This window comes from Mastacembelus armatus, chromosome 1, assembly GCF_900324485.2.
Source record: "Mastacembelus armatus chromosome 1, fMasArm1.2, whole genome shotgun sequence".
Taxonomy (NCBI): domain Eukaryota; kingdom Metazoa; phylum Chordata; class Actinopteri; order Synbranchiformes; family Mastacembelidae; genus Mastacembelus; species Mastacembelus armatus.
The window spans coordinates 7,482,883-7,495,942 of record NC_046633.1 but is presented as its reverse complement, the minus strand read 5'-3'; positions in this window follow the sequence as shown (position 1 = coordinate 7,495,942).

Genomic DNA, 13,060 nt, shown 5'->3' with positions numbered 1-13,060 from the left:
CCACGAAGAGTCTCTGTGACTCTGGTTACACACTGAAAGCCAAAACAGAGAGAAAATGCGTGTGGCCACAAAACACTCTTTTCTAAGTCCAAAAAAAAAGGAAATTGTGAGGATCAACATCACATCAAACTCACCAAACTGTAGGAAGTGTGTGTGTCAGACACCCTCTCTTTTCACCAGGCATGGACCAGTCCTCAGAGGTGTCCTCAGAGGCAGGATCAGTATCAACACTGTGATCCACGTTGTGCAATTCAATTCTTTTTCAGTTTGACTGCATTAAGTGTAATTAGCATCAGTGGAAATACTGCCAAAACATTTCAAGTACATCACACAGAGACTGAAAAAAAAAAAGAAACACAAAAAAATCCTGCACATTGTCAACACCTGTATTTCCGGTCGTCAGACTATCTTCAGGTGCAGCAACAAAGAAAATGTTAACATTTAATTTAGCTTCATTTACACTTGTCAGTCAATCTGTTTATTATCGAAATGATTTCCAAATAAAGTATCATCAATTACCACAAAGCCACTGAGGACAGCAGATGTGAACACGTCTGTTAATTTCTGGCTGCTTTATAGCATCTGGGTAGACTGACATAATAATTACAAAACAAACAAATGGTAGTTAGGTGACTAAAGTGGTTTATGCATTCACTGAGATAATAAGAGTTATGAGGCTCTTCTGAACTCTGGATATCTTGCCATTAATCAGTTACTTCATACTGACTCAACCTCACGCTGAAACAATTAAGGTTGTCAAAGTATTAGCGAAATGTCAAATTTCCCCCTTTGGAGCCAAATTAATCGAATTAAACAAAAAATACATAATTTATTTAATAGATTTCTACACTAATCTAATCTCATGGAACAGGTGTAACAGGTTATTTCATGTGAAGATGTCACTGCACGAGTAAACAAACTAGCAAAATATTTAAAAGACACATGGAAAACACTAGAATTAAATTTAGCTCTTAGGCCAAAAATGATTATCTATTAAGCACAGATGTAACTATTATTTAAACTATCTAGTGATCTAACAATAATTTTCTCAATTCATGGATTATTCGTTTTGTCTATAAAATATAAAACTAATGTTTTGGAATGTTTTGTTTTGTCAGTCAACTGCTCAGTTTACCAAATAACAAATTTTCTATCCAAACAATATAAAAATGTCAAATCAGTTTATACACAATAAAACAAATAATAAAAATATTTGAACAAAGTTTTAACAAATTATTCTGAGTCACTGAGTGCATTAACTTCAGTGTCGCTTATTCTTGGTCATAAACCTCTCTATAGTGGCTCAGCTTGCAAAAGTGTAAGTCGACAGTGAACCAGAGCGAAGGGCTTTCATGACAAATGGTGCCAGGTTAAGGGCCAGCCGCGCAGCATGCAAAACAGTACAATGGGACCGCATTTGGTGTGCAAATCCACCTGTCCATTCAAATTGTGTCCCAAACAAAAAGTTGATAAACAAATAAATTAACCAGAGGGGGGAAAGAAATCTAGAAAAAAAAAAAGACTTTTTTTTTTTTTAAAAAAAAGCTGTTTCTTCAGCTTTTAATTACAAGAGGTAACAGGTTCAAACACTTTCAAAGGTAAAAATTAGAATCAATTCAGATGGCAAAAATAATAATACAGCTTATACTGATAAAGATATTATGATATAAAAAAAAGTGTCAGAAGTTCCTCATTCAGAGTTAAGGAGGAGTCTGAGCAGCCAGGCGGTGGAACTGGTCTGTTTCTGGATCTATTCTCCTACTTTAATCCCAGAGACAGTCACACCCATCACACTGCCACTGTGGAGCTGAAACCTCTCTCCGCATGACAGCATGTTTGAGTTCATTAACCTGCAACCACAGCCCAAATCGTACACACACACATATATAATAAATATGCATATGTGCACACAGGTGTACAAACTAAATGGCACGGCCACACACAATTCAATTCACACAAGTCTTGTTTCATGGGAATTTGTTATATCCTTATTGCTGTACACCTGCACCTTTAAGTTGTGAAGAACTGCTGAGGTGTTAGACTAACACAACATTCGTTCTGTCTCCCTGTGGTTTTTGCCACCTCACTGGGCACTAAAGGCACCCAGACATACAGGTAAAACCTATTATTTTATGAAAGAATCCAGTATAACTTGTCAAGCAGCAAAGCTTCATCTGATTGAACAAATCTAAGAATAGCTTTGCATGTAAACTACAGACTAACAAAGTATGTGTTTATTACTAATACAACACAATAACTCCATCCATGCAACCTTCGCTGCACTTCTTTTTTTGTTTTTTTTATCTCTGCTACCTCCTTTATCCTAACTTCAGCTCTAGATTAACTACTGATCCGGCTCCCATTATTTCCCATTGTTGCCCATCATTTGTGATCATCTATTATGATAACAATACATTCACCACTGTAACTGCTGACATCAGACAGTCAGTGATTTAGCAAGATTACAGGACATACTTTATTTACAGATAAAACCAAGAGTGAGTGCATCCAAAATGTCAATAATCCCTCATCGCACAGGAAAACAACCCGCACAACTAAAATAAGCATCGTAGGTCACTTTTTTTCCTCTCCCAATTTAAATGTATTTGATTTGTTGATAAGTGGATTACTGATCAGGCTTTTAATCTCTTGGAATACAAAGTTGCCTACAGACACACAATTAGTATGAACCTTTCCAGTGATCTCCCTTCCTCCGTGGTAGCTCTCCTGTACATGTATAAACGAATAACAGACAAGCCGTATATATTTTCTAAGTTCATATAAACCCCCTGACAGCATAGATGGTGAACAGACCATGACAACTGCCGTGAAAGCTAAACAAAGAAAAGTGGGCAGACTTCCACCTGCACCTGCACAGAGAGAAATCCAGCTGAGCAGTTTTAGATTATCAGCATTGTTCAACAGTATTTCCTATTCTGTCTCTCTCTGTGGCTCATTCACTCACTCAGTGTTTCTTCAACAGTTGACCCATCATTAACCTGTGTTTACACCTTAGCTATCTTTGCAGGCAGATCAGGTACCACATAACAAAGCTCAAATACCATTAATCATCCAACCTGCCACATACCAAAAGAATAAATTTGCAATTATGCCAGAAAAAAAGCATCAAATTAAAAGAGGTTTTAAGACAATACCAATTCGGGAGGTTTGGTTTTATTGAAATAACCTGAATTTTCAGGTCTAATTACAGCAATTATAGTGGTATCAGAACTTTAAAAGATTCTGTCCACAAAGGGAAAGATATGTTGTGTTTGAGTACCTGATTGCTTACACACAAGATGTGGCTTGTATTGGCTTTTTGCCTTAAGTACATATAATCCACATGTCTCAGTGATCGAGGAGTTACAAATCCCACGGTAACAGACACGCAGGTGGCACTAAAAAGAAACAGCATACCAGTCTAGATTTCTCTCTCTCTGCGTGTCTTTCTTGGCCAATCACCATGTGACGCTGAGTCAGAAGGGCAGCCTCCCACTGCACAAACCTAATACTGGAATGCATGAGAGCTTAATGTACAACACCCAATACACAGCTAGCACTCTATTCTAGACACACACTCACAAGTGGACTTGCTCTGCACCACATGTCTGAGTGGTCATGCTCGAGTCTCTTAGTCAAGTCTTGCATGAAGATGTGGTGCCACTTTTGCCGCTGCATGTTTGCTCAATCTCTCGAGTGGAAAGAGTTTGGAATTTCCCCTCAGAAACTGGCCAGTCAATCTACAATGAAACTAAAACTAACTAATAATGACCAATAAAATGAATGAACGCACCATGATTATGGTTTCAAGTCTAGAGGCTGAGACCTCTAAAGGGGTCTCAAGAAATACACCAATTCGCTTTCCTGCTAGAGATGGCTTGATACCACTGTCTGGTCTAAAGTAAATATACAGGTGGAGCCAGCAGCCTGTTAGCTTACCTTGGAAAAAGGTAAGACCAGAAAGAGGAGGAACTGCAAGCCTGACTCAGTCTAATGTTAATCCTCCTAATTTGTGCGAAAAATGAGGTATAAAACAACATGGAGTGCTATGACTCAGGGTATATCCTGGCTGGGACTTGGAGTTTCCCTTAATTACTGCCTATATCCTGGCCAAGCTAGTGAGCTCTTTGCAAGAAAGCAAATTTAGAAGAAAGAACATTTCTGCGATGTAAGATTGATTTGATTTGGATTTTCTGATGAACAGTTGATCACCTGTGGCGTTCATAGAAAATTAGCGCCAAATTTCCCCTCTGGGATATTTAAGGTTAAGTTTATTTTGAAGAGTCACAAGTTGCACTGTGCAGTTTCATCATTTAAGAAGGTATTATCTGTTCTAGTGTTTAATTTCTGTAAAAACCAATCATCTCTTTGTATTATTAAATCAAAATCAGCAGGTTGAACAGAATATAATGTCAAACATGCATTTTTTTTTTTTAGAGCCAAGGCTCTTTCCACAGTTGCTGCATCTGCCAAGCTTCGAAAGACATGTCAAGAGCTTGACAGCTAAGAAAACACAACACCGCGCTCAAGGATATCTGTGGAAGCCACATGAATAACCTGTATCTTCCTGCTTAGGAACAAGAGGATTTAGGTGGCGGTGAAAGCTTGGCAGCGATGACACACAAAAGCCTTGTTGTGCACCACTGAACAGTTCCAATACCTGCTACCAAAGTAGTGATTATGATCGAGTTAAGACCGAAGAATTTTGTTAAAAAATTAATTGCCCATTATTGCTGCAATAACAGAGATATGCTTTTGGCAGTGTGGCTAACACACACACATACAAGAAAGGACAACAAAGACCATGTAATAAATCAAGTTAAACCTTTTTTATCCTGGAAAAATTGACATATTGAGGTAGAGCTTCGAAAAAAATGCTGTTCTGTTTTTTTTTTATGTTTGTTTTAAGATTTTGACAAATATGTTTATTTGCTTTCTTTCCAAGAGCTCGATGAGAAGATCGATACAACTTCTATTTAAATAAATCGATATAAAAACAGGAATCTACAGTCCTTTAGTTAATCTTGGCATAAAGACTGGAAGCTGGGGGGGAACAGCTAACTTGGCTCTGTCAAAAGGTAACAAAATCCACTGAACAGCACCTTTAAATCTCATTTGTTTAATCCAAACCGAAATGTAAAAACGACATGTTGTGTTTTTTAGAGTGTTTTGCGTGGGTCTTTGTCTTACTTTTCTTCTTGAGTAAACAAACAAGATATAATATGTTTATTTGTGATCTTTACAGGTGCTAGTAAGGTGATTTGGTTCAACCTGTTTACATTGCTAATTCTTAACTAAGCCAACGGGCTGCTAGTTTTTTCTTTTTTTTTTAATATATAATGCCTGTTCGCACTCTCTTCAAGAAAGAGATTACCATGTCTCTTAAAGAAGGCTCAACTGTTTAAAAACTAGTTTTAAAGAACTAGTTTACTCTAACCTGGTTTTAAAGGCCATTACTTTGTCGACCAAATTGCGTGCCATTACGTGCCCACACACAGCTGAGTGAGCTGTAGAGTACAACTTGCAAAACCTTGACTTCATGGGAAATACTTTTCGAAAGCCACAAGATCTCTGTTTGGTAACAACACATCTCCTCTGACTTCTAACCCCCACCCGGGCCTCCGCCCTCCTCTCTGCCTTGCTGTCAGGCAGCAGCTACATGGAGGAAAAAATGAATCCGTGTTAATGAAGTAGAACAAAATAACAAGGATAATGTTCGGCTTCTATAACCATCCTAACGTGCGATCCCATTGTGCAACTGAGGTTCCTTTCAGGTGCAGGCACGGGTAAAAATGCTCATGCGCGGCCGCCTGGGCTCTGTGCAGGCTGAGACATCTGTGAGGTGTTGACACAAAGATCCAAACAGAGCCCAACTGACATAGATGCACTGACATTTGCAACCAGGCATGACTATAATTGTGAGCTCTGTTACAGTGCAGGAGAGAAATACTGTCTCCATCAGGCAAGATATGAGTCAGTCTGCAGGTGAGTCATGCAATAAAAACCTGATCCACAACCAACCATGAAAAGAGAAAGAAACATGTATAATTTAATTATTTACTGAAAAGTAATAGACCATAAATAAATGTAAATACACAAATAGAATGGTAGTTTATTCTCATTATCTCAGTCCAGATTTTGTCTTTCTCAACTTTTTTGCTCAGTGTTAGAATCACACCAGCCAACTTCAAGCATTAAGTGTTGATATTTCCAGTGATAATTAGTTTGAGTCAACAATTGTTGACTGGAGTGCCACCGACTGACTCAGGGAGCTGGTCTGGCTCTTATCCAGCAGTTCAAAATCATCTAACACTGTTTAATTGGTTCTTATGGGCGTGGACAGTGTTGTGTTTTGAACTGTTGGTGGTGGCATGAAAGGGATATATGTTTACATTACTTTAGAGGCTGAAACCCATACAGTTTCATATCTATATGCATTAGGACAGCTGCTTCTTTTGAAGTGTAGGCTGGAACCTACTGGTAGGTTCAGTAGGTTGTTTTTATCCTACACATGTTCATTGTCGTCATTATGTAAGTTACGTCCTTACGTTTAAGCATGACAACTACTCGGTTATATTTAGACATGAAAATGTTTTGGATAGGGTTAGGAAATAAAACAAACAAAAACTTACATTTATGTCAGTTGCTAATGCTAATGCTAATGCCCAGTGACTCACATTGTCTCCAGTAGGTGGAGTAGGCTCCTACTGACCCATATAAATAAGACTCATGTAAAATCGTCCGTTTTATTTGATCAACAGAAAAATCCAAAGATATTTATTATCACTTATACAAAAGACAAACAAAAAGTGCCTCAGCTTGGAACTGGTGGATTTCTCTTTTTCTGACAGCAGACAACAGATTACAGAAGATATGAATAACAAGAACATTTGTTAGGATGCGATTGTGATTTATTTCAAGGATAAGGCTACCTACTGTATCACTTTCCATCCTTGAAAGGATTAAAACCACCTCTGTTTTGATCCTAAAATCATTTGCCTGATCTACAATCTCCTAGACCTCAATTATTGTCCAATAGCTCCTTTGCATAAATAGCCACGCTGACACACTGACATTCCTTTGTTACTATGAACACTGTAGTTTATTTTGAGCTAACTCTGCATAGGCCATTGTGCTGCTTCTAAACACTCACTAGTTCATATTAGTTACCAATTAAAAAGAGCCCAGATAAGGTATTTAGGCCTGTTTGAGTAATGCTCCCTGAAAACTACAGGGTTCCACTGTTCTAGGAAATTTGCTGTTAAAAACTACATACCTTATAAATAAAAAACTACAAAATAAGCACAGTAACTCCTGGGCTTTGGACAAAGCGCTACAGATGGGCTGGGAAGTCCATCTGTTTCTTTTATGAAATTTGCTGACGAAGAAAAAAATTGGAAAAACCTGATGTTAAGTAAAAACGAATTTAGCAACAATGTTGCTGTTATTCAAGACATTTAACTGTTTCTAAAAAATGCAGGAATTTCAGACATTTCATTCATGTCATTTATTCAGACCCTGAGGTAACATAAAAAAGAAACTCTTAAAAGTTCCAGTCGTCACATCGTTTTAAATGAATTACTGTGTGAGTTAATGTGAACGTGCTCATGACAGTAAGGCTCTGTCAGGAACTTTTTGCCTAAAGGCTGATTTAAACTCAAAATAAACTTGTTCGTATGACATATCGCCTCACCACGCCAGCAGGCAAAAGTGATAATAGCTGTTGTTCCAAGGCCACACTCAAAGGCAGAGTGAACGGGGGGGGGGGGAGTGGATGTTACCATCGTTCAAATAAGGAGAACAGCCCATCCTTTTGTATGATCCTTCCATGGAGCCATTTATAATGTTGCATTCAAATGTTGCATGATAGAAGGTAATTGTGGCATGAAAGAAAAGCTGAAACCCTTCTTACTTTCTCACCTCCACCCAGCTGGCCAATACCAGCATGAAGTGGGTGTGAGTGTTTGGATTTTCAATTCTGGAACATTACAGAAATTGGCTAGGACAGACACACCGTCTGACTCTGGAAACGCGAGGGGAAGGGAGCTGCAGACACTGTCCAACCACCCGACATGCCGCCCGAGGTTAAACAACTCCAGCTGAATGTGATGGCCCCCTTTTTTTTCAAAGCTCTGCCAGTGGTTCTACCAGAGAAACACACAGGCAACTATGGCAGGTGTGTAAGCATGCATCCTTTAAGCTTACTCAAACCATCCGTCCTCTCTCTGTGTGTATAAGATTTGTACATTTTATTCCTCAAACTGTTTATTTTATGTCCTGCTATAAACACATAAATACCACTCTCACCTGTTTGCTTTTCCAGGCCTTGCTGCGCATTGTTGTGTGGGAGTTTTGTTTTTTCAACAGAGTACACACTTGTTACTGCATAAATATTCTTATTATTCACAGTAAAATAACACTCATTATCAGGCAGTTTTATACTTTTTTTTTTTTGGCTGCCTATCATTTAAAAATAATGTATATTATCAAACAGTTTTTTATTTCCTATTTCAGAGTAGAAGGAACTTTTTTATAGTAAATTAGGAAACACAAGCCATGTACATTTACATTGGTTTGTCAAACATGAAACATGAAAAAGTTTGGGAAACACTAGTCTGATGTACTTCCTGCACAGTGTTGCACTTGTGCAATCGTGCATTTTATGTATCTTAGTCAGCTCTCAGACTGATTATTCGATATCTGCTGTCTGGTGTAGTTTTTGTCTTGTTTTTAAGCAGCACAATGGTTCCAAGAGGAAAGTTGTTTTCCTTCACTGTATATTGTTTGCAACAACAATTATGGATATTTGACTAACTGATGCAGCTAACAATATTCCAGTATGACAATGTGACATCACAGAGTGAACGACCATGAGAGGTTTACTTCCCACAGATCTGTAGAACTGATGAAGCTATTTGAGTAAGCAATAAGACATCTTCTCTTTTACAACGAACAGTCCTTCTCACTTCTACGAAAAAACAAGAGAAACCTAATTTTTCTTATATTACACATTTAGTCCTCTTTATAATCGACATGTATGTGAGGTACACACAAACACATGCACACTCACACACAGTGATTTAACGGCAGGCTCCCCGGGCAGTGCAGCGCTTCAGTTATGTAAACTGGCGCATGTTTATAACAAGTCAACCGTCAGGACTTTGCATTCTCACCAAGCCCCTGCAGCTTCTAATGCAAACAAGAAGCCTCCACTTTCTCCACTGGCCAGACTGGGTCAGGGCACACACACAAACAGCACGAGAGTCCAATTCAAATACAACTAAAAAAAGAAAATGTCATCCTAAAATGAATGAAACCTAAAATTAAACATATACATATATTTGTGACGTTTAAGAAATATACATTTTTCGGAAGAGGTTTAGGATATTCATTAAAATTATTTTTTAAAAGGCTTTTGAAAGCTCTTAATTCAAAATTCATATACGCAGTAACAGAAGTAGTTTGCAAATTAGCATTAAAGTCAAAAAGATTCCAAAGACACCAAATTATATTTAATTTGATTTAAAATATTTCCACACTGCATACATTTTAGTGTAAAACAAAAGATAAAACAAAAGTTTGTGTTCAAAAAGCCCATATGATCAAATAAAATTTTTTTTAAAAAATGCCTCGATCAGCCCCAACTCAGATTTTTGAGATTGGGAAATCCCTAATCCTGATCCAGAAATAGTCCACAAAGTCACCCTTGATGTAGGATGCAAATGTGTTTGCTTCAAATAATATGATGCATCATCCACATAAAATCTTTAAAAGCTAAAATAAGTTAATTTCATTTTTATGACATTTACATGTTTATTCAAATTTTAAAAAAGTTGGAGTTTTTCTTTTTAGCTATTTAATTACTAGACAAGCTTTTTTACCACAACTGCTGTACTGTTAAACAGCTTCTTACATTTTTATACTGATCAAAAGTCACACATCACCTGTATACGATCAGACTCCAACTGGATAAAGCCAAGTGTTCAAATTCAAATATCTAATTTGTTTGTCTTTGTTTGGAGAGAGCCGTTTCTCTCTGGCACAGCCAGAAGTATATGAGGGACACAAAGAAAAGAGCTCTTCATTTGCCTTGGCTGCATCTGTCCCAGCCTTCAGCATCATTTGCGTCTACACGCTGCGCTATGATACACAGGTGGAGGCCACTCACCGCAGCATCAATGCATGGCTCCAGGGCCCTTAGCTATGGATGCCCCAACATATACTCACTGATGCTCAACCCAAGTGCTTTTAACAGCAACAGGCTGCAAAACATAAGAATTCAGGAGCCAAAACAATGCTCAGTACCTGAAAACTAACCCTGCAACAAATAAGGGTTTATTCTCATCAGAGATACATTTGTTTATAGAAATAAAGTTTTGTCCCTCCCCTAAAAAAAAAGAAAAACTTATATACCAATAAGCAGATTATGTTTCCACTTTCTGTGGTGAATATGTTAGAAAAGAATAAGCAGTTTACAGTAATTTACAGGTGTTTTATGTTTTGTTAATACAAAAAAAAAACTACAGCAGCTTTAAATTTCATAAAATACTAAAAAATAAGATGTTTTTTTTATTATTCAGGCAAAACAATGGTTTTTTGAAAAGAGTGACCTGCACACGATGCACTAAACATGAACTCAGAATCTTTTAACCCAGTGAAGCACATCAAAACATTAGAAAATGTTCCTGATCACAAATGTTGACGGTACAGGCACCTTTCAGCAGCACAAGCCATATTTTTAATCCACCAGTACAAACACTGAGATAAGAGGCTCATGAGCAAATATTAGATGGTAAATGTCGTATGAGTGCCAAATCGTAATGCATAAGCAAACTATGGCAACTATGAGCCTGAGCTCCAGCAACAACAGGTATCTGAGAAATTACTCACCGGTAATTGTTCGTAGCCATAAAGCATGCGAAGCTGTCTTAGGCAAAGGGTGGGGTCCACAGCAAACTACATTACATGTCCATCACATCTGTCAAAAGATGAACTGAAGTTACCACACGATCAAACACATTATTAGAGTCATGTGGATAAGAGTGCATTAACCTAATGAAAAATTCAGTGTTTACATTGTGTCTTAGAAACACAATTCAAATTTATTATCTATAGCTGGCAGGTTCAAATATTAACCTTTTCCATGTGCAATAAAAAAACTATTTAAATAAAGCACAATTAATTCACTGCACATCATCATAGCCTATGGACTCTTTAGTGTGTTCTGCACTGGATGTATAGTACTCTATATTAGCTCTACACTGTCTTATTTGTTTCATAGTTACTTTTGTTTTTAATGGTCCCATGCAGCAGATTCTTCTATTGAGGGACAATAAAGATATGACCTGAAGCAAACAGAGAATCACACAGACTGGGGGAAAAACAAAAAGATGGTTAGTTCAAATGTTTTTCTCTCAACTAAAGATGCAAACTATAGTGTATTATTATTATTACTATGTTGTATTATGTATCTAACAGCAAACACCACAAAAAGATCTTTAAACCTGTAGATGTGCTTTAAGGGACAAAATTGATCTTTTTCAGTTTTCAAGTTTGAGTTTGGGCAATACACAAGGGGGTGAAGACAAAGTTTTGAAATGCCAGTATATAACAATATTGGAGTATGTCGGGGCTGTAACTAAAGCAAATTCTTTTTCATTGGTTAGTCTAAATATTGCAAATATCGTCACAAAGTCCAATATGACATTTTTATAGCACTGGTTTTGTTGGTCCACAATGTTTTCTATTTAAAATCATATAAGTTTCACATGAGAAGAAGCTGAAACCAGTGAATCTTGATAATTTCATTTTTTTTCAATTAAAAAAAAAAAAGCAACAACAAAAAAAAAACGACCACAACAGTTGGCAACCCATTTACTCTGTCCTATAATCAATGAATCAATCGTATTAGTATGCATTGACATGTACTTACAATTACACTCTAAATGTTCACAGTGTGATCCAGTGGCTTAGTTATTTGCCTCTCCTAGTCTCCCTTCATTGTTGGGGGTGTCAGGTAGCTTTGCATGCCTTGTATACACACACATAACCTACTGCAATATACACATGTAAAACATCAGCGAAATCACAGCTTGCCCACACACTAGGTTACTTATAAAAACAGTGTTGTTCACAATGGAAAGACTGCAAGTCAGCACAAGTGTATATTACAACATAGAATTCAAGTGGCAAACATCAACCTGATAAAATAAGCAGCTGCTGAACACTTGTCTGTACAGTAAAGTTCAAATTCATTGATGATAAACCTAACAGGTATGTGGACTCTCAAGTTAACCTTATTAAAAAAAAAAAAAAAAAAAAAGATGATCCTCATCCTGTCACCCAACCCATCACATAATGCTATGATCCCAGTCCATCACAGGAGACCCACATCCCCAGCCCTCCCCACAGGACTAAACCTTTCATTAGGCTGTTTGTCTGAGCAAACACACTATCACCACGCTCCCGCTCTGACACATACCCACAGTATTAACCCAGCCTGGGGGAGTGTGCTCCTGTGTTTTCTTCTCTGTTTGTTTAGGAGATTAAGGTGGTGAACCCCAGCCCTGTGGAGTCCACGGAACTCATACCACCAGAGCCGCTCAGTCAGTCAGCATCATATATATATATATATATATATATATATATCAGTGGTGAAATCACTGGTGAAATTTAATGTCACCCGAAAAGCAAAGGATTCACTGATTACACTAGAGAAAAGTGTCCTTAATGCACACAGCAATTACTGCACTGCAAAAGCAGATTGATGAACAAACACAAAAAACATTTTCATGACATGTTATGTAAAACAGAGGTGCCTTGAAGACGATCAAAATAATTTTCAATGAATAAATCCCATGTTGAGGCTTGGTTATTCCTGTCTCTCAGGTTGCATCCAGGGATTATGATGATGGCTTATATTTTGCATGCTGCAATCACAGGAGGGCCTTTGTCTGGAAAACATTTACATCTCTTAAAACAGCTGGCTTGGCCAACCACTGGCACAAAAACAACAAGGAAGCAAGGAAGAAAAACAACTCGTAGGTTAAGTTACCACTAA